Source organism: Bactrocera oleae, chromosome X (genome assembly GCF_042242935.1).
Source record: "Bactrocera oleae isolate idBacOlea1 chromosome X, idBacOlea1, whole genome shotgun sequence".
Taxonomy (NCBI): Eukaryota; Metazoa; Arthropoda; class Insecta; order Diptera; family Tephritidae; genus Bactrocera; species Bactrocera oleae.
The window spans coordinates 14,158,985-14,178,444 of record NC_091541.1 but is presented as its reverse complement, the minus strand read 5'-3'; positions in this window follow the sequence as shown (position 1 = coordinate 14,178,444).

The window sequence follows — 19,460 nt, the reverse complement described above, 5'->3', positions numbered from 1 at the left end:
CTTAGGCCGAAACACATCAATTTTACTGATTTGATCTAAAGTCTAACTTTCATATAATTTCAGCATTAACAAATTAATATAACCAAAAAAATTGCACTTTCTTAGACTAGACTTAAAGCCGATTTTCTTGTAAATTTTATGTCAGTTACGTGAGCAGTGTACTGCTTAAGCCGAAAAACATGAATTTTACTGATTTGAACGAAAGTCAAATTATGTTGTTATTGCAGGATTAACAAATTAATATTACCGAAAAAATTGCACTTTCTTAGTTGTAGACTTAAAGTCGATTTTCTTGTAAATTCTATGTCAATTGCGGTAGCACTGTACTGCTTAAGCCGCAAAACATCGATTTTACTGATTTGATCTAAAGTCAAACTTTCATATAATTTCAGGATTAACAAATTAATATTACCGCAAAAGTTGCACTTTCTTAGTTTTAGACTTAAAGTCGATTTTCTTGTAAATTGTATGTCAATTGCGGCAGGACTGTACCGCTTAAGCCGAAAAACATGAATTTTATTGATTTGAGCGAAAGTCCAATTATATTGCTAGTGCAGAGTTGACAAATTAATATAACCGAAAAAATTGCACTTTCTTAGATGTAGACTTAAAGCCGATTTTCTTGTAAAATGTATGTTAAATACTTGAGCGCTGTACCGCTTAGGCCGAAACACATCAATTTTACTGGTTTGAGCGAAAGTCAAATTATATTGTTATTGCAGAGTTGACATATTCATATAACCGAATAAATTGCACTTTCTTAGGTTTAGACTTAAAGCCGATTTTCTTGTAAAATGTATGTTAAATACTTGAGCGCTGTACCGCTTAGGCCGAAAAACATGAATTTTACTAATTTAAACGAAAGTCAAATTATATTGTTATTGCAGGATTAACAAATTAATATTACCGAAAAAATTGCACTTTCTTAGGTTTAGACTTAAAGCCGATTTTCTTGTAAATTGTATATCAGTTGCGTGAGCATTGTACTGCTTAAGCCGAAAAACATGAATTTTACTGATTTGAGCGAAAGTCAAATTATGTTGTTATTGCAGGATTAACAAATTAGTATTATCGCAAAAGTTGCACTTTCTTAGTTTTAGACTTAAAGTCGATTTTCTTGTAAATTGTATATCAATTGCGGTAGCACTGTACTGCTTAGGCCGCAAAACATCGATTTTACTGACTTGATCTAAAGTCAAACTTTCATATAATTTCAGGATTAACAAATTAATATAACCGAAAAGAGTGCACTTTCTTAGATTAAGACTTAAAGCCGATTTTCTTGTAAATTGTATATCAGTTGCGTGAGCGCTGTACTGCTTAAGCCGAAAAACATCAATTTTACTGGTTTGAGCGAAAGTCAAATTATATTGTTATTGTAGAATTGACATAACCGAAAAAATTGCACTTTTTTAGATTTAGACTTAAAGCCGATTTTCATGTAAATTGTTGTTGTGTTAAATACTTGAGCGCTGTACCGCTTAGGCCGAAACACATCAATTTTACTGATTTGATCTAAAGTCAAACTTTCATATAATTTCAGCATTAACAAATTAATATAACCAAAAAAATTGCACTTTCTTAGACTAGACTTAAAGCCGATTTTCTTGTAAATTTTATGTCAGTTGCGTGAGCAGTTTACTGCTTAAGCCGAAAAACATGAATTTTACTGATTTGAACGAAAGTCAAATTATGTTGTTATTGCAGGATTAACAAATTAATATTACCGAAAAAATTGCACTTTCTTAGTTGTAGACTTAAAGTCGATTTTCTTGTAAATTCTATGTCAATTGCGGTAGCACTGTACTGCTTAAGCCGCAAAACATCGATTTTACTGATTTGATCTAAAGTCAAACTTTCATATAATTTCAGGATTAACAAATTAATATTACCGCAAAAGTTGCACTTTCTTAGTTTTAGACTTAAAGTCGATTTTCTTGTAAATTGTATGTCAATTGCGGTAGGACTGTACCGCTTAAGCCGAAAAACATGAATTTTATTGATTTGAGCGAAAGTCCAATTATATTGCTAGTGCAGAGTTGACAAATTAATATAACCGAAAAAATTGCACTTTCTTAGATGTAGACTTAAAGCCGATTTTCTTGTAAAATGTATGTTAAATACTTGAGCGCTGTACCGCTTAGGCCGAAACACATCAATTTTACTGGTTTGAGCGAAAGTCAAATTATATTGCTAGTGCAGAGTTGACAAATTAATATAACCGAAAAAATTGCACTTTCTTAGATGTAGACTTAAAGCCGATTTTCTTGTAAAATGTATGTTAAATACTTGAGCGCTGTACCGCTTAGGCCGAAACACATCAATTTTACTGGTTTGAGCGAAAGTCAAATTATATTGTTATTGCAGAATTGACATATTCATGTAACCGAATAAATTGCACTTTCTTAGGTTTAGACTTAAAGCCGATTTTCTTGTAAATTGTATGTCAGTTGCGTGAGCACTGTACCGCTTAAGCCGAAAAACATGAATTTTACTAATTTAAACGAAAGTCAAATTATATTGTTATTGCAGGATTAACAAATTAATATTACCGAAAAAATTGCACTTTCTTAGGTTTAGACTTAAAGTCGATTTTCTTGTAAATTGTATATCAGTTGCGTGAGCATTGTACTGCTTAAGCCGAAAAACATGAATTTTACTGATTTGAGCGAAAGTCAAATTATGTTGTTATTGCAGGATTAACAAATTAATATTACCGAAAAAATTGCACTTTCTTAGGTTTAGACTTAAAGTCGATTTTCTTGTAAATTGTATATCAGTTGCGTGAGCATTGTACTGCTTAAGCCGAAAAACATGAATTTTACTGGTTTGAGCGAAAGTCAAATTATATTGTTATTGCAGAATTGACATATTCATATAACCGAATAAATTGCACTTTCTTAGGTTTAGACTTAAAGCCGATTTTCTTGTAAATTGTATGTCAGTTGCGTGAGCACTGTACCGCTTAAGCCGAAAAACATGAATTTTACTAATTTAAACGAAAGTCAAATTATATTGTTATTGCAGGATTAACAAATTAATATTACCGAAAAAATTGCACTTTCTTAGGTTTAGACTTAAAGTCGATTTTCTTGTAAATTGTATGTCAATTGCGGTAGGACTGTACCGCTTAAGCCGAAAAACATGAATTTTATTGATTTGAGCGAAAGTCCAATTATATTGCTAGTGCAGAGTTGACAAATTAATATAACCGAAAAAATTGCACTTTCTTAGATGTAGACTTAAAGCCGATTTTCTTGTAAAATGTATGTTAAATACTTGAGCGCTGTACCGCTTAGGCCGAAACACATCAATTTTACTGGTTTGAGCGAAAGTCAAATTATATTGCTAGTGCAGAGTTGACAAATTAATATAACCGAAAAAATTGCACTTTCTTAGATGTAGACTTAAAGCCGATTTTCTTGTAAAATGTATGTTAAATACTTGAGCGCTGTACCGCTTAGGCCGAAACACATCAATTTTACTGGTTTGAGCGAAAGTCAAATTATATTGTTATTGCAGAATTGACATATTCATGTAACCGAATAAATTGCACTTTCTTAGGTTTAGACTTAAAGCCGATTTTCTTGTAAATTGTATGTCAGTTGCGTGAGCACTGTACCGCTTAAGCCGAAAAACATGAATTTTACTAATTTAAACGAAAGTCAAATTATATTGTTATTGCAGGATTAACAAATTAATATTACCGAAAAAATTGCACTTTCTTAGGTTTAGACTTAAAGTCGATTTTCTTGTAAATTGTATATCAGTTGCGTGAGCATTGTACTGCTTAAGCCGAAAAACATGAATTTTACTGATTTGAGCGAAAGTCAAATTATGTTGTTATTGCAGGATTAACAAATTAATATTACCGAAAAAATTGCACTTTCTTAGGTTTAGACTTAAAGTCGATTTTCTTGTAAATTGTATATCAGTTGCGTGAGCATTGTACTGCTTAAGCCGAAAAACATGAATTTTACTGGTTTGAGCGAAAGTCAAATTATATTGTTATTGCAGAATTGACATATTCATATAACCGAATAAATTGCACTTTCTTAGGTTTAGACTTAAAGCCGATTTTCTTGTAAATTGTATGTCAGTTGCGTGAGCACTGTACCGCTTAAGCCGAAAAACATGAATTTTACTAATTTAAACGAAAGTCAAATTATATTGTTATTGCAGGATTAACAAATTAATATTACCGAAAAAATTGCACTTTCTTAGGTTTAGACTTAACGTCGATTTTCTTGTAAATTCTATGTCAATTGCGGTAGCACTGTACTGCTTAAGCCGCAAAACATCGATTTTACTGATTTGATCTAAAGTCAAACTTTCATATAATTTCAGGATTAACAAATTAATATTACCGCAAAAGTTGCACTTTCTTAGTTTTAGACTTAAAGTCGATTTTCTTGTAAATTGTATGTCAATTGCGGTAGGACTGTACCGCTTAAGCCAAAAAACATGAATTTTACTAATTTGAGCGAAAGTCAAATTATATTGTTATTGCAAGATTAACAAATTAATATTACCGAAAAAGTTGCACTTTCTTAGGTTTAGACTTAAAGTCGATTTTCTTGTAAATTGTATGTCAATTGCGGTAGGACTGTACCGCTTAAGCCGAAAAACATGAATTTTATTGATTTGAGCGAAAGTCCAATTATATTGCTAGTGCAGAGTTGACAAATTAATATAACCGAAAAAATTGCACTTTCTTAGATGTAGACTTAAAGCCGATTTTCTTGTAAAATGTATGTTAAATACTTGAGCGCTGTACCGCTTAGGCCGAAACACATCAATTTTACTGGTTTGAGCGAAAGTCAAATTATATTGTTATTGCAGAATTGACATATTCATATAACCGAAAAAATTGCACTTTCTTAGGTTTAGACTTAAAGCCGATTTTCTTGTAAATTGTATGTCAGTTGCGTGAGCACTGTACCGCTTAAGCCGAAAAACATGAATTTTACTAATTTGAGCGAAAGTCAAATTATATTGTTATTGCAGGATTAACAAATTAATATTACCGAAAAAGTTGCACTTTCTTAGGATTAGACTTAAAGTCGATTTTCTTGTAAATTGTATGTCAATTGCGGTAGCACTGTACTGCTTAAGCCGCAAAACATCGATTTTACTGATTTGATCTAAAGTCAAACTTTTATATAATTTCAGGATTAACAAATTAATATAACCGAAAAAATTGCACTTTCTTAGGTTTAGACTTAAAGTCGATTTTCTTGTAAATTGTATGTCAAATACTTGAGCGCTGTACCGCTTAGGCCGAAACACATCAATTTTACTGATTTGATCTAAAGTCAAACTTTCATATAATTTCAGCATTAACAAATTAATATAACCGAAAAAATTGCACTTTCTTAGATTAGACTTACAGCCGATTTTCTTGTAAATTGTATGTCAGTTGCGTGAGCACTGTACCGCTTAAGCCGAAAAACATGAATTTTACTAATTTGAGCGAAAGTCAAATTATATTGTTATTGCAGGATTAACAAATTAATATTACCGAAAAAGTTGCACTTTCTTAGGATTAGACTTAAAGTCGATTTTCTTGTAAATTGTATGTCAATTGCGGTAGCACTGTACTGCTTAAGCCGCAAAACATCGATTTTACTGATTTGATCTAAAGTCAAACTTTTATATAATTTCAGGATTAACAAATTAATATAACCGAAAAAATTGCACTTTCTTAGGTTTAGACTTAAAGCCGATTTTCTTGTAAATTGTATGTCAGTTGCGTGAGCACTGTACCGCTTAAGCCGAAAAACATCGATTTTACTGATTTGATCTAAAGTCAAACTTTTATATAATTTCAGGATTAACAAATTAATATAACCGAAAAAATTGCACTTTCTTAGGTTTAGACTTAAAGTCGATTTTCTTGTAAATTGTATGTCAATTGCGGTAGCACTGTACTGCTTAAGCCGCAAAACATCGATTTTACTGATTTGATCTAAAGTCAAACTTTTATATAATTTTAGGATTAACAAATTAATATAACCGAAAAGAGTGCACTTTCTTAGGATTAGACTTAAAGTCGATTTTCTTGTAAATTGTATGTCAATTGCGGTAGCACTGTACTGCTTAAGCCGCAAAACATCGATTTTACTGATTTGATCTAAAGTCAAACTTTTATATAACTTCAGGATTAACAAATTAATATAACCGAAAAAATTGCACTTTCTTAGGTTTAGACTTAAAGCCGATTTTCTTGTAAATTGTATGTCAAATACTTGAGCGCTGTACCGCTTAGGCCGAAACACATCAATTTTACTGATTTGATCTAAAGTCAAACTTTTATATAATTTCAGGATTAACAAATTAATATAACCGAAAAAATTGCACTTTCTTAGGTTTAGACTTACAGCCGATTTTCTTGTAAATTTTATGTCAGTTGCGTGAGCACTGTACTGCTTAAGCCGCAAAACATCCATTTTACTGATTTGATCTAAAGTCAAACTTTTATATAATTTCAGGATTAACAAATTAATATAACCGAAAAAATTGCACTTTCTTAGGTTTAGACTTACAGCCGATTTTCTTGTAAATTGTATGTCAAATACTTGAGCGCTGTACCGCTTAGGCCGAAACACATCAATTTTACTGATTTGATCTAAAGTCAAACTTTTATATAATTTCAGGATTAACAAATTAATATAACCGAAAAAATTGCACTTTTTTAGGTTTAGACTTAAAGCCGATTTTCTTGTAAATTGTATGTCAAATACTTGAGCGCTGTACCGCTTAGGCCGAAACACATCAATTTTACTGATTTGATCTAAAGTCAAACTTTTATATAATTTCAGGATTAACAAATTAATATAACCGAAAAAATTGCACTTTCTTAGGTTTAGACTTACAGCCGATTTTCTTGTAAATTGTATGTCAGTTGCGTAAAGCACTGTACTGCTTAAGCCGCAAAACATCAATTTTACTGATTTGAGTGAAAGTCAAATTATATTGTTATTGCAGAATTGACATATTCATATAACCGAAAAAATTGCGCTTTCTTAGTTTTAGACTCAAAATCGATTTTCTTGTAAATTGTATGTCAATTGCGGTAGCACTGTACCGCTTAAGCCGAAAAACATCGATTTTACTGATTTGATCTAAAGTCAAACTTTCATATAATTTCAGGCTTAACAAATTAACATAACCGGAAAAAGTGCACTTTCTTAGATTAAGACTTTAAGCCGATTTTCTTGTAAATTGTATATCAGTTGCGTGAGCGCTGTACTGCTTAAGCCGTAAAACATCAATTTTACTGGTTTGAGCGAAAGTCAAATTATATTGTTATTGCAGAATTGACATAACCGAAAAAATTGCACTTTTTTAGATTTAGACTTAAAGCCGATTTTCTTGTAAATTGTATGTCAGTTGCGTGAGCACTGTACCGCTTAAGCCGAAAAACATGAATTTTACTAATTTGAGCGAAAGTCAAATTATATTGTTATTGCAGGATTAACAAATTAATATTACCGAAAAAGTTGCACTTTCTTAGGATTAGACTTAAAGTCGATTTTCTTGTAAATTGTATGTCAATTGCGGTAGCACTGTACTGCTTAAGCCGCAAAACATCGATTTTACTGATTTGATCTAAAGTCAAACTTTTATATAATTTCAGGATTAACAAATTAATATAACCGAAAAAATTGCACTTTCTTAGGTTTAGACTTAAAGCCGATTTTCTTGTAAATTGTATGTCAAATACTTGAGCGCTGTATCGCTTAGGCCGAAACACATCAATTTTACTGATTTGATCTAAAGTCAAACTTTTATATAATTTCAGGATTAACAAATTAATATAACCGAAAAAATTGCACTTTCTTAGGTTTAGACTTAAAGTCGATTTTCTTGTAAATTGTATGTCAATTGCGGTAGCACTGTACCGCTTAAGCCGAAAAACATCGATTTTACTGATTTGATCTAAAGTCAAACTTTCATATAATTTCAGGCTTAACAAATTAATATAACCGGAAAAAGTGCACTTTCTTAGATTAAGACTTTAAGCCGATTTTCTTGTAAATTGTATATCAGTTGCGGTAGGACTGTACCGCTTAAGCCGAAAAACATGAATTTTATTGATTTGAGCGAAAGTCCAATTATATTGCTAGTGCAGAGTTGACAAATTAATATAACCGAAAAAATTGCACTTTCTTAGATGTAGACTTAAAGCCGATTTTCTTGTAAAATGTATGTTAAATACTTGAGCGCTGTACCGCTTAGGCCGAAACACATCAATTTTACTGGTTTGAGCGAAAGTCAAATTATATTGCTAGTGCAGAGTTGACAAATTAATATAACCGAAAAAATTGCACTTTCTTAAATGTAGACTTAAAGCCGATTTTCTTGTAAAATGTATGTTAAATACTTGAGCGCTGTACCGCTTAGGCCGAAACACATCAATTTTACTGGTTTGAGCGAAAGTCAAATTATATTGTTATTGCAGAATTGACATATTCATATAACCGAATAAATTGCACTTTCTTAGGTTTAGACTTAAAGCCGATTTTCTTGTAAATTGTATGTCAGTTGCGTGAGCACTGTACCGCTTAAGCCGAAAAACATGAATTTTACTAATTTAAACGAAAGTCAAATTATATTGTTATTGCAGGATTAACAAATTAATATTACCGAAAAAATTGCACTTTCTTAGGTTTAGACTTAACGTCGATTTTCTTGTAAATTCTATGTCAATTGCGGTAGCACTGTACTGCTTAAGCCGCAAAACATCGATTTTACTGATTTGATCTAAAGTCAAACTTTCATATAATTTCAGGATTAACAAATTAATATTACCGCAAAAGTTGCACTTTCTTAGTTTTAGACTTAAAGTCGATTTTCTTGTAAATTGTATGTCAATTGCGGTAGGACTGTACCGCTTAAGCCAAAAAACATGAATTTTACTAATTTGAGCGAAAGTCAAATTATATTGTTATTGCAAGATTAACAAATTAATATTACCGAAAAAGTTGCACTTTCTTAGGTTTAGACTTAAAGTCGATTTTCTTGTAAATTGTATGTCAATTGCGGTAGGACTGTACCGCTTAAGCCGAAAAACATGAATTTTATTGATTTGAGCGAAAGTCCAATTATATTGCTAGTGCAGAGTTGACAAATTAATATAACCGAAAAAATTGCACTTTCTTAGATGTAGACTTAAAGCCGATTTTCTTGTAAAATGTATGTTAAATACTTGAGCGCTGTACCGCTTAGGCCGAAACACATCAATTTTACTGGTTTGAGCGAAAGTCAAATTATATTGTTATTGCAGAATTGACATATTCATATAACCGAAAAAATTGCACTTTCTTAGGTTTAGACTTAAAGCCGATTTTCTTGTAAATTGTATGTCAGTTGCGTGAGCACTGTACCGCTTAAGCCGAAAAACATGAATTTTACTAATTTGAGCGAAAGTCAAATTATATTGTTATTGCAGGATTAACAAATTAATATTACCGAAAAAGTTGCACTTTCTTAGGATTAGACTTAAAGTCGATTTTCTTGTAAATTGTATGTCAATTGCGGTAGCACTGTACTGCTTAAGCCGCAAAACATCGATTTTACTGATTTGATCTAAAGTCAAACTTTTATATAATTTCAGGATTAACAAATTAATATAACCGAAAAAATTGCACTTTCTTAGGTTTAGACTTAAAGTCGATTTTCTTGTAAATTGTATGTCAAATACTTGAGCGCTGTACCGCTTAGGCCGAAACACATCAATTTTACTGATTTGATCTAAAGTCAAACTTTCATATAATTTCAGCATTAACAAATTAATATAACCGAAAAAATTGCACTTTCTTAGATTAGACTTACAGCCGATTTTCTTGTAAATTGTATGTCAGTTGCGTGAGCACTGTACCGCTTAAGCCGAAAAACATGAATTTTACTAATTTGAGCGAAAGTCAAATTATATTGTTATTGCAGGATTAACAAATTAATATTACCGAAAAAGTTGCACTTTCTTAGGATTAGACTTAAAGTCGATTTTCTTGTAAATTGTATGTCAATTGCGGTAGCACTGTACTGCTTAAGCCGCAAAACATCGATTTTACTGATTTGATCTAAAGTCAAACTTTTATATAATTTCAGGATTAACAAATTAATATAACCGAAAAAATTGCACTTTCTTAGGTTTAGACTTAAAGCCGATTTTCTTGTAAATTGTATGTCAGTTGCGTGAGCACTGTACCGCTTAAGCCCAAAAACATCGATTTTACTGATTTGATCTAAAGTCAAACTTTTATATAATTTCAGGATTAACAAATTAATATAACCGAAAAAATTGCACTTTCTTAGGTATAGACTTAAAGTCGATTTTCTTGTAAATTGTATGTCAATTGCGGTAGCACTGTACTGCTTAAGCCGCAAAACATCGATTTTACTGATTTGATCTAAAGTCAAACTTTTATATAATTTTAGGATTAACAAATTAATATAACCGAAAAGAGTGCACTTTCTTAGGATTAGACTTAAAGTCGATTTTCTTGTAAATTGTATGTCAATTGCGGTAGCACTGTACTGCTTAAGCCGCAAAACATCGATTTTACTGATTTGATCTAAAGTCAAACTTTTATATAATTTCAGGATTAACAAATTAATATAACCGAAAAAATTGCACTTTCTTAGGTTTAGACTTAAAGCCGATTTTCTTGTAAATTGTATGTCAAATACTTGAGCGCTGTACCGCTTAGGCCGAAACACATCAATTTTACTGATTTGATCTAAAGTCAAACTTTTATATAATTTCAGGATTAACAAATTAATATAACCGAAAAAATTGCACTTTCTTAGGTTTAGACTTACAGCCGATTTTCTTGTAAATTTTATGTCAGTTGCGTGAGCACTGTTTTGCTTAAGCCGCAAAACATCCATTTTACTGATTTGATCTAAAGTCAAACTTTTATATAATTTCAGGATTAACAAATTAATATAACCGAAAAAATTGCACTTTCTTAGGTTTAGACTTAAAGTCGATTTTCTTGTAAATTGTATGTCAATTGCGGTAGCACTGTACCGCTTAAGCCGAAAAACATCGATTTTACTGATTTGATCTAAAGTCAAACTTTCATATAATTTCAGGCTTAACAAATTAATATAACCGGAAAAAGTGCACTTTCTTAGATTAAGACTTTAAGCCGATTTTCTTGTAAATTGTATATCAGTTGCGTGAGCGCTGTACTGCTTAAGCCGTAAAACATCAATTTTACTGGTTTGAGCGAAAGTCAAATTATATTGTTATTGCAGAATTGACATAACCGAAAAAATTGCACTTTTTTAGATTTAGACTTAAAGCCGATTTTCTTGTAAATTGTATGTCAGTTGCGTGAGCACTGTACCGCTTAAGCCGAAAAACATGAATTTTACTAATTTGAGCGAAAGTCAAATTATATTGTTATTGCAGGATTAACAAATTAATATTACCGAAAAAGTTGCACTTTCTTAGGATTAGACTTAAAGTCGATTTTCTTGTAAATTGTATGTCAATTGCGGTAGCACTGTACTGCTTAAGCCGCAAAACATCGATTTTACTGATTTGATCTAAAGTCAAACTTTTATATAATTTCAGGATTAACAAATTAATATAACCGAAAAAATTGCACCTTCTTAGGTTTAGACTTAAAGCCGATTTTCTTGTAAATTGTATGTCAAATACTTGAGCGCTGTACCGCTTAGGCCGAAACACATCAATTTTACTGATTTGATCTAAAGTCAAACTTTTATATAATTTCAGGATTAACAAATTAATATAACCGAAAAAATTGCACTTTCTTAGGTTTAGACTTAAAGTCGATTTTCTTGTAAAATGTATGTCAATTGCGGTAGCACTGTACCGCTTAAGCCGAAAAACATCGATTTTACTGATTTGATCTAAAGTCAAACTTTCATATAATTTCAGGCTTAACAAATTAATATAACCGGAAAAAGTGCACTTTCTTAGATTAAGACTTTAAGCCGATTTTCTTGTAAATTGTATATCAGTTGCGTGAGCGCTGTACTGCTTAAGCCGTAAAACATCAATTTTACTGGTTTGAGCGAAAGTCAAATTATATTGTTATTGCAGAATTGACATAACCGAAAAAACTGCACTTTTTTAGATTTAGACTTAAAGCCGATTTTCTTGTAAATTGTATGTTAATTACTTGAGCGCTGTACCGCTTAGGCCGAAAAACATTAATTTTACTGGTTTGAGCGAAAGTCAAATTATATTGTTATTGCAGAATTGACATATTCATATAACCGAAAAAATTGCACTTTCTTAGTTTCAGACTTAAAGTCGATTTTCTTGTAAATTGTATGTCAATTGCGTGAGCACTGTACTGCTTTAGCCGAAAAACATGAATTTTACTGATTTGAGCGAAAGTCAAATTATGTTGTTATTGCAGGATTAACAAATTAATATTACCGCAAAAGTTGCACTTTCTTAGTTGTAGACTTAAAGTCGATTTTCTTGTAAATTCTATGTCAATTGCGGTAGCACTGTACTGCTTAAGCCGCAAAACATCGATTTTACTGATTTGATCTAAAGTCAAACTTTCATATAATTTCAGGATTAACAAATTAATATAACCGAAAAGAGTGCACTTTCTTAGATTAAGACTTAAAGGCGATTTTCTTGTAAATTGTATATCAGTTGCGCGAGCGCTGTACTGCTTAAGCCGAAAACCATCAATTTTACTGGTTTGAGCGAAAGTCAAATTATATTGTTATTGTAGAATTGACATAACCGAAAAAATTGCACTTTTTTAGATTTAGACTTAAAGCCGATTTTCTTGTAAATTGTATGTTAAATACTTGAGCGCTGTACCGCTTAGGCCGAAACACATCAATTTTACTGATTTGATCTAAAGTCAAACTTTCATTTAATTTCAGGATTAACAAATTAATATAACCGAAAAAATTGCACTTTCTTAGATTAGACTTAAAGCCGATTTTCTTGTAAATTTTATGTCAGTTGCGTGAGCAGTGTACTGCTTAAGCCAAAAAACATGAATTTTACTGATTTGAACGAAAGTCAAATTATGTTGTTATTGCAGGATTAACAAATTAATATTACCGCAAAAGTTGCACTTTTTAATTGTAGACTTAAAGTCGATTTTCTTGTAAATTCTATGTCAATTGCAGTAGCACTGAACTGCTTAAGCCGCAAAACATCGATTTTACTGATTTGATCTAAAGTCAAACTTTCATATAATTTCAGGATTAACAAATTAATATTACCGCAAAAGTTGCACTTTCTTAGTTTTAGACTTAAAGTCGATTTTCTTGTAAATTGTATGTCAATTGCGGTAGCACTGTACTGCTTAAGCCGCAAAACATCGATTTTACTGATTTGATCTAAAGTCAAACTTTCATATAATTTCAGGATTAACAAATTTATATAACCGAAAAAATTGCACTTTCTTAGATTAGACTTAAAGCCGATTTTCTTGTAAATTTTATATCAGTTGCGTGAGCACTGTACCGCTTAAGCCGAAAAACATGAATTTTACTAATTTGAGCGAAAGTCAAATTATATTGTTATTGCAGGATTAACAAATTAATATTACAGAAAAAGTTGCACTTTCTTAGGATTAGACTTAAAGTCGATTTTCTTGTAAATTGTATGTCAATTGCGGTAGCACTGTACTGCTTAAGCCGCAAAACATCGATTTTACTGATTTGATCTAAAGTCAAACTTTTATATAATTTCAGGATTAACAAATTAATATAACCGAAAAAATTGCACTTTCTTAGGTTTAGACTTAAAGCCGATTTTCTTGTAAATTGTATGTCAAATACTTGAGCGCTGTACCGCTTAGGCCGAAACACATCAATTTTACTGATTTGATCTAAAGTCAAACTTTTATATAATTTCAGGATTAACAAATTAATATAACCGAAAAAATTGCACTTTCTTAGGTTTAGACTTAAAGTCGATTTTCTTGTAAATTGTATGTCAATTGCGGTAGCACTGTACCGCTTAAGCCGAAAAGCATCGATTTTACTGATTTGATCTAAAGTCAAACTTTCATATAATTTCAGGCTTAACAAATTAATATAACCGGAAAAAGTGCACTTTCTTAGATTAAGACTTTAAGCCGATTTTCTTGTAAATTGTATATCAGTTGCGTGAGCGCTGTACTGATTAAGCCGTAAAACATCAATTTTACTGGTTTGAGCGAAAGTCAAATTATATTGTTATTGCAGAATTGACATAACCGAAAAAATTGCACTTTTTTAGATTTAGACTTAAAGCCGATTTTCTTGTAAATTGTATGTCAGTTGCGTGAGCACTGTACCGCTTAAGCCGAAAAACATGAATTTTACTAATTTGAGCGAAAGTCAAATTATATTGTTATTGCAGGATTAACAAATTAATATTACCGAAAAAGTTGCACTTTCTTAGGATTAGACTTAAAGTCGATTTTCTTGTAAATTGTATGTCAATTGCGGTAGCACTGTACTGCTTAAGCCGCAAAACATCGATTTTACTGATTTGATCTAAAGTCAAACTTTTATATCATTTCAGGATTAACAAATTAATATAACCGAAAAAATTGCACTTTCTTAGGTTTAGACTTAAAGTCGATTTTCTTGTAAATTGTATGTCAATTGCGGTAGCACTGTACCGCTTAAGCCGAAAAACATCGATTTTACTGATTTGATCTAAAGTCAAACTTTCATATAATTTCAGGCTTAACAAATTAATATAACCGGAAAAAGTGCACTTTCTTAGATTAAGACTTTAAGCCGATTTTCTTGTAAATTGTATATCAGTTGCGTGAGCGCTGTACTGCTTAAGCCGTAAAACATCAATTTTACTGGTTTGAGCGAAAGTCAAATTATATTGTTATTGCAGAATTGACATAACCGAAAAAATTGCACTTTTTTAGATTTAGACTTAAAGCCGATTTTCTTGTAAATTGTATGTTAATTACTTGAGCGCTGTACCGCTTAGGCCGAAAATCATTAATTTTACTGGTTTGAGCGAAAGTCAAATTTTATTGTTATTGCAGAATTGACATATTCATATAACCGAAAAAATTGCACTTTCTTAATTTCAGACTTAAAGTCGATTTTCTTGTAAATTGTATGTCAATTGCGTGAGCACTGTACTGCTTTAGCCGAAAAACATGAATTTTACTGATTTGAGCGAAAGTCAAATTATGTTGTTATTGCAGGATTAACAAATTAATATTACCGCAAAAGTTGCACTTTCTTAGTTGTAGACTTAAAGTCGATTTTCTTGTAAATTCTATGTCAGTTGCGTGAGCAGTGTACTGCTTAAGCCGAAAAACATGAATTTTACTGATTTGAGCGAAAGTCAAATTATGTTGTTATTGCAGGATTAACAAATTAGTATTACCGCAAAAGTTGCACTTTCTTAGTTTTAGACTTAAAGTCGATTTTCTAGTAAATTGTATATCAATTGCGGTAGCACTGTACTGCTTAAGCCGCAAAACATCCATTTTACTGATTTGATCTAAAGTCAAACTTTCATATAATTTCAGGCTTAACAAATTAATATAACCGGAAAAAGTGCACGTTCTTAGATTAAGACTTTAAGCCGATTTTCTTGAAAATTGTATATCAGTTGCGTGAGCGCTGTACTGCTTAAGCCGCAAAACATCAATTTTACTGGTTTGAGCGAAAGTCAAATTATATTGTTATTGCAGAATTGACATAACCGAAAAAATTGCACTTTTTTAGATTTAGACTTAAAGCCGATTTTCTTGTAAATTGTATGTTAATTACTTGAGCGCTGTACCGCTTAGGCCGAAAAACATTAATTTTACTGGTTTAAGCGAAAGTCAAATTATATTGTTATTGCAGAATTGACATATTCATATAACCGAAAAAATTGCACTTTCTTAGTTTCAGACTTAAAGTCGATTTTCTTGTAAATTGTATGTCAAATGCGTGAGCACTGTACTACTTTAGCCGAAAAACATGAATTTTACTGATTTGAGCGAAAGTCAAATTATGATGTTATTGCAGGATTAACAAATTAATATTACCGCAAAAGTTGCACTTTCTTAGTTGTAGACTTAAAGTCGATTTTCTTGTAAATTCTATGTCAATTGCGGTAGCACTGTACTGCTTAAGCCGCAAAACATCGATTTTACTGATTTGATCTAAAGTCAAACTTTCATATAATTTCAGGATTAACAAATTAATATAACCGAAAAGAGTGCACTTTCTTAGATTAAGACTTAAAGGCGATTTTCTTGTAAATTGTATATCAGTTGCGTGAGCGCTGTACTGCTTAAGCCGAAAAACATCAATTTTACTGGTTTGAGCGAAAGTCAAATTATATTGTTATTGTAGAATTGACATAACCGAAAAAATTGCACTTTTTTAGATTTCGACTTAAAGCCGATTTTCTTGTAAATTGTATGTTAAATACTTGAGCGCTGTACCGCTTAGGCCGAAACACATCAATTTTACTGATTTGATCTAAAGTCAAGCTTTCATATAATTTCAGGATTAACAAATTAATGCAACCGAAAAAATTGCACTTTCTTAGATTAGACTTAAAGCTGATTTTCTTGTAAATTTTATGTCAGTTGCGTGAGCAGTGTACTGCTTAAGCCCAAAAACATGAATTTTACTGATTTGAACGAAAGTCAAATTATGTTGTTATTGCAGGATTAACAAATTAATATTACCGCAAAAGTTGCACTTTCTTAGTTGTAGACTTAAAGTCGATTTTCTTGTAAATTCTATGTCAATTGCAGTAGCACTGTACTGCTTAAGCCGCAAAACATCGATTTTACTGATTTGATCTGAAGTCAAACTTTCATATAATTTCAGGATTAACAAATTAATATTACCGCAAAAGTTGCACTTTTTAATTGTAGACTTAAAGTCGATTTTCTTGTAAATTCTATGTCAATTGCAGTAGCACTGAACTGCTTAAGCCGCAAAACATCGATTTTACTGATTTGATCTAAAGTCAAACTTTCATATAATTTCAGGATTAACAAATTAATATTACCGCAAAAGTTGCACTTTCTTAGTTTTAGATTTAAAGTCGATTTTCTTGTAAATTGTATGTCAATTGCGGTAGCACTGTACTGCTTAAGCCGCAAAACATCGATTTTACTGATTTGATCTAAAGTCAAACTTTCATATAATTTCAGGATTAACAAATTAATGTAACCGAAAAAATTGCACTTTCTTAGATTAGACTTAAAGCCGATTTTCTTGTAAATTTTATGTCAGTTGCGTGAGCAGTGTACTGCTTAAGCCGAAAAACATGAATTTTACTGATTTGAGCGGAAGTCAAATTATGTTGTTATTGCAGGATTAACAAATTAGTATTACCGCAAAAGTTGCACTTTCTTAGTTTTAGACTTAAAGTCGATTTTCTTGTAAATTGTATATCAATTGCGGTAGCACTGTACTGCTTAAGCCGTAAAACATCAATTTTACTGGTTTGAGCGAAAGTCAAATTATATTGTCATTGCAGAATTGACATAACCGAAAAAATTGCACTTTTTTAGATTTAGACTTAAAGCCGATTTTCTTGTTAATTGTATGTTAATTACTTGAGCGCTGTACCGCTTAGGCCGAAAAACATTAATTTTACTGGTTTAAGCGAAAGTCAAATTATATTGTTATTGCAGAATTGACATATTCATATAACCGAAAAAATTGCACTTTCTTAGTTTCAGACTTAAAGTCGATTTTTTTGTAAATTGTATGTCAATTGCGTGAGCACTGTACTACTTTAGCCGAAAAACATGAATTTTACTGATTTGAGCGAAAGTCAAATTATGTTGTTATTGCAGGATTAACAAATTAATATTACCGCAAAAGTTGCACTTTCTTAGTTTTAGACTTAAAGTCGATTTTCTTGTAAATTGTATGTCAATTGCGGTAGCACTGTACTGCTTAAGCCGCAAAACATCGATTTTACTGATTTGATCTAAAGTCAAACTTTCATATAATTTCAGGATTAACAAATTAATGTAACCGAAAAAATTGCACTTTCTTAGATTAGACTTAAAGCCGATTTTCTTGTAAATTTTATGTCAGTTGCGTGAGCAGTGTACTGCTTAAGCCGAAAAACATGAATTTTACTGATTTGAGCGGAAGTCAAATTATGTTGTTATTGCAGGATTAACAAATTAGTATTACCGCAAAAGTTGCACTTTCTTAGTTTTAGACTTAAAGTCGATTTTCTTGTAAATTGTATATCAATTGCGGTAGCACTGTACTGCTTAAGCCGTAAAACATCAATTTTACTGGTTTGAGCGAAAGTCAAATTATATTGTCATTGCAGAATTGACATAACCGAAAAAATTGCACTTTTTTAGATTTAGACTTAAAGCCGATTTTCTTGTTAATTGTATGTTAATTACTTGAGCGCTGTACCGCTTAGGCCGAAAAACATTAATTTTACTGGTTTAAGCGAAAGTCAAATTATATTGTTATTGCAGAATTGACATATTCATATAACCGAAAAAATTGCACTTTCTTAGTTTCAGACTTAAAGTCGATTTTTTTGTAAATTGTATGTCAATTGCGTGAGCACTGTACTACTTTAGCCGAAAAACATGAATTTTACTGATTTGAGCGAAAGTCAAATTATGTTGTTATTGCAGGATTAACAAATTAATATTACCGCAAAAGTTGCACTTTCTTAGTTGTAGACTTAAAGTCGATTTTCTTGTAAATTCTATGTCAATTGCGGTAGCACTGTACTGCTTAAGCCGCAAAACATCGATTTTACTGATTTGATCTAAAGTCAAACTTTCATATAATTTCAGGATTAACAAATTAATATAACCGAAAAGAGTGCACTTTCTTAGATTAAGACTTAAAGGCGATTTTCTTGTAAATTGTATATCAGTTGCGTGAGCGCTGTACTGCTTAAGCCGAAAATCATCAATTTTACTGGTTTGAGCGAAAGTCAAATTATATTGTTATTGTAGAATTGACATAACCGAAAAAATTGCACTTTTTTAGATTTCGACTTAAAGCCGATTTTCTTGTGAATTTTATGTTAAATACTTGAGCGCTGTACCGCTTAGGCCGAAACACATCAATTTTACTGATTTGATCTAAAGTCAAGCTTTCATATAATTTCAGGATTAACAAATTAATGCAACCGAAAAAATTGCACTTTCTTAGATTAGACTTAAAGCCGATTTTCTTGTAAATTTTATGTCAGTTGCGTGAGCAGTGTACTGCTTAAGCCGAAAAAGATCAATTTTACTGGTTTGAGCGAAAGTCAAATTATATTGTTATTGCAGAATTGACATATTCATATAACCGAAAAAATTGCACTTTCTTAGTTTTAGACTTAAAGTCGATTTTCTTGTAAATTGTATGTGAATTGCGTGAGCACTGTACTGCTTAAGCCGAAAAACATGAATTTTACTGATTTGAGCGAAAGTCAAATTATATTGTTATTGCAGGATTAACAAATTAATATTACCGAAAAGGTT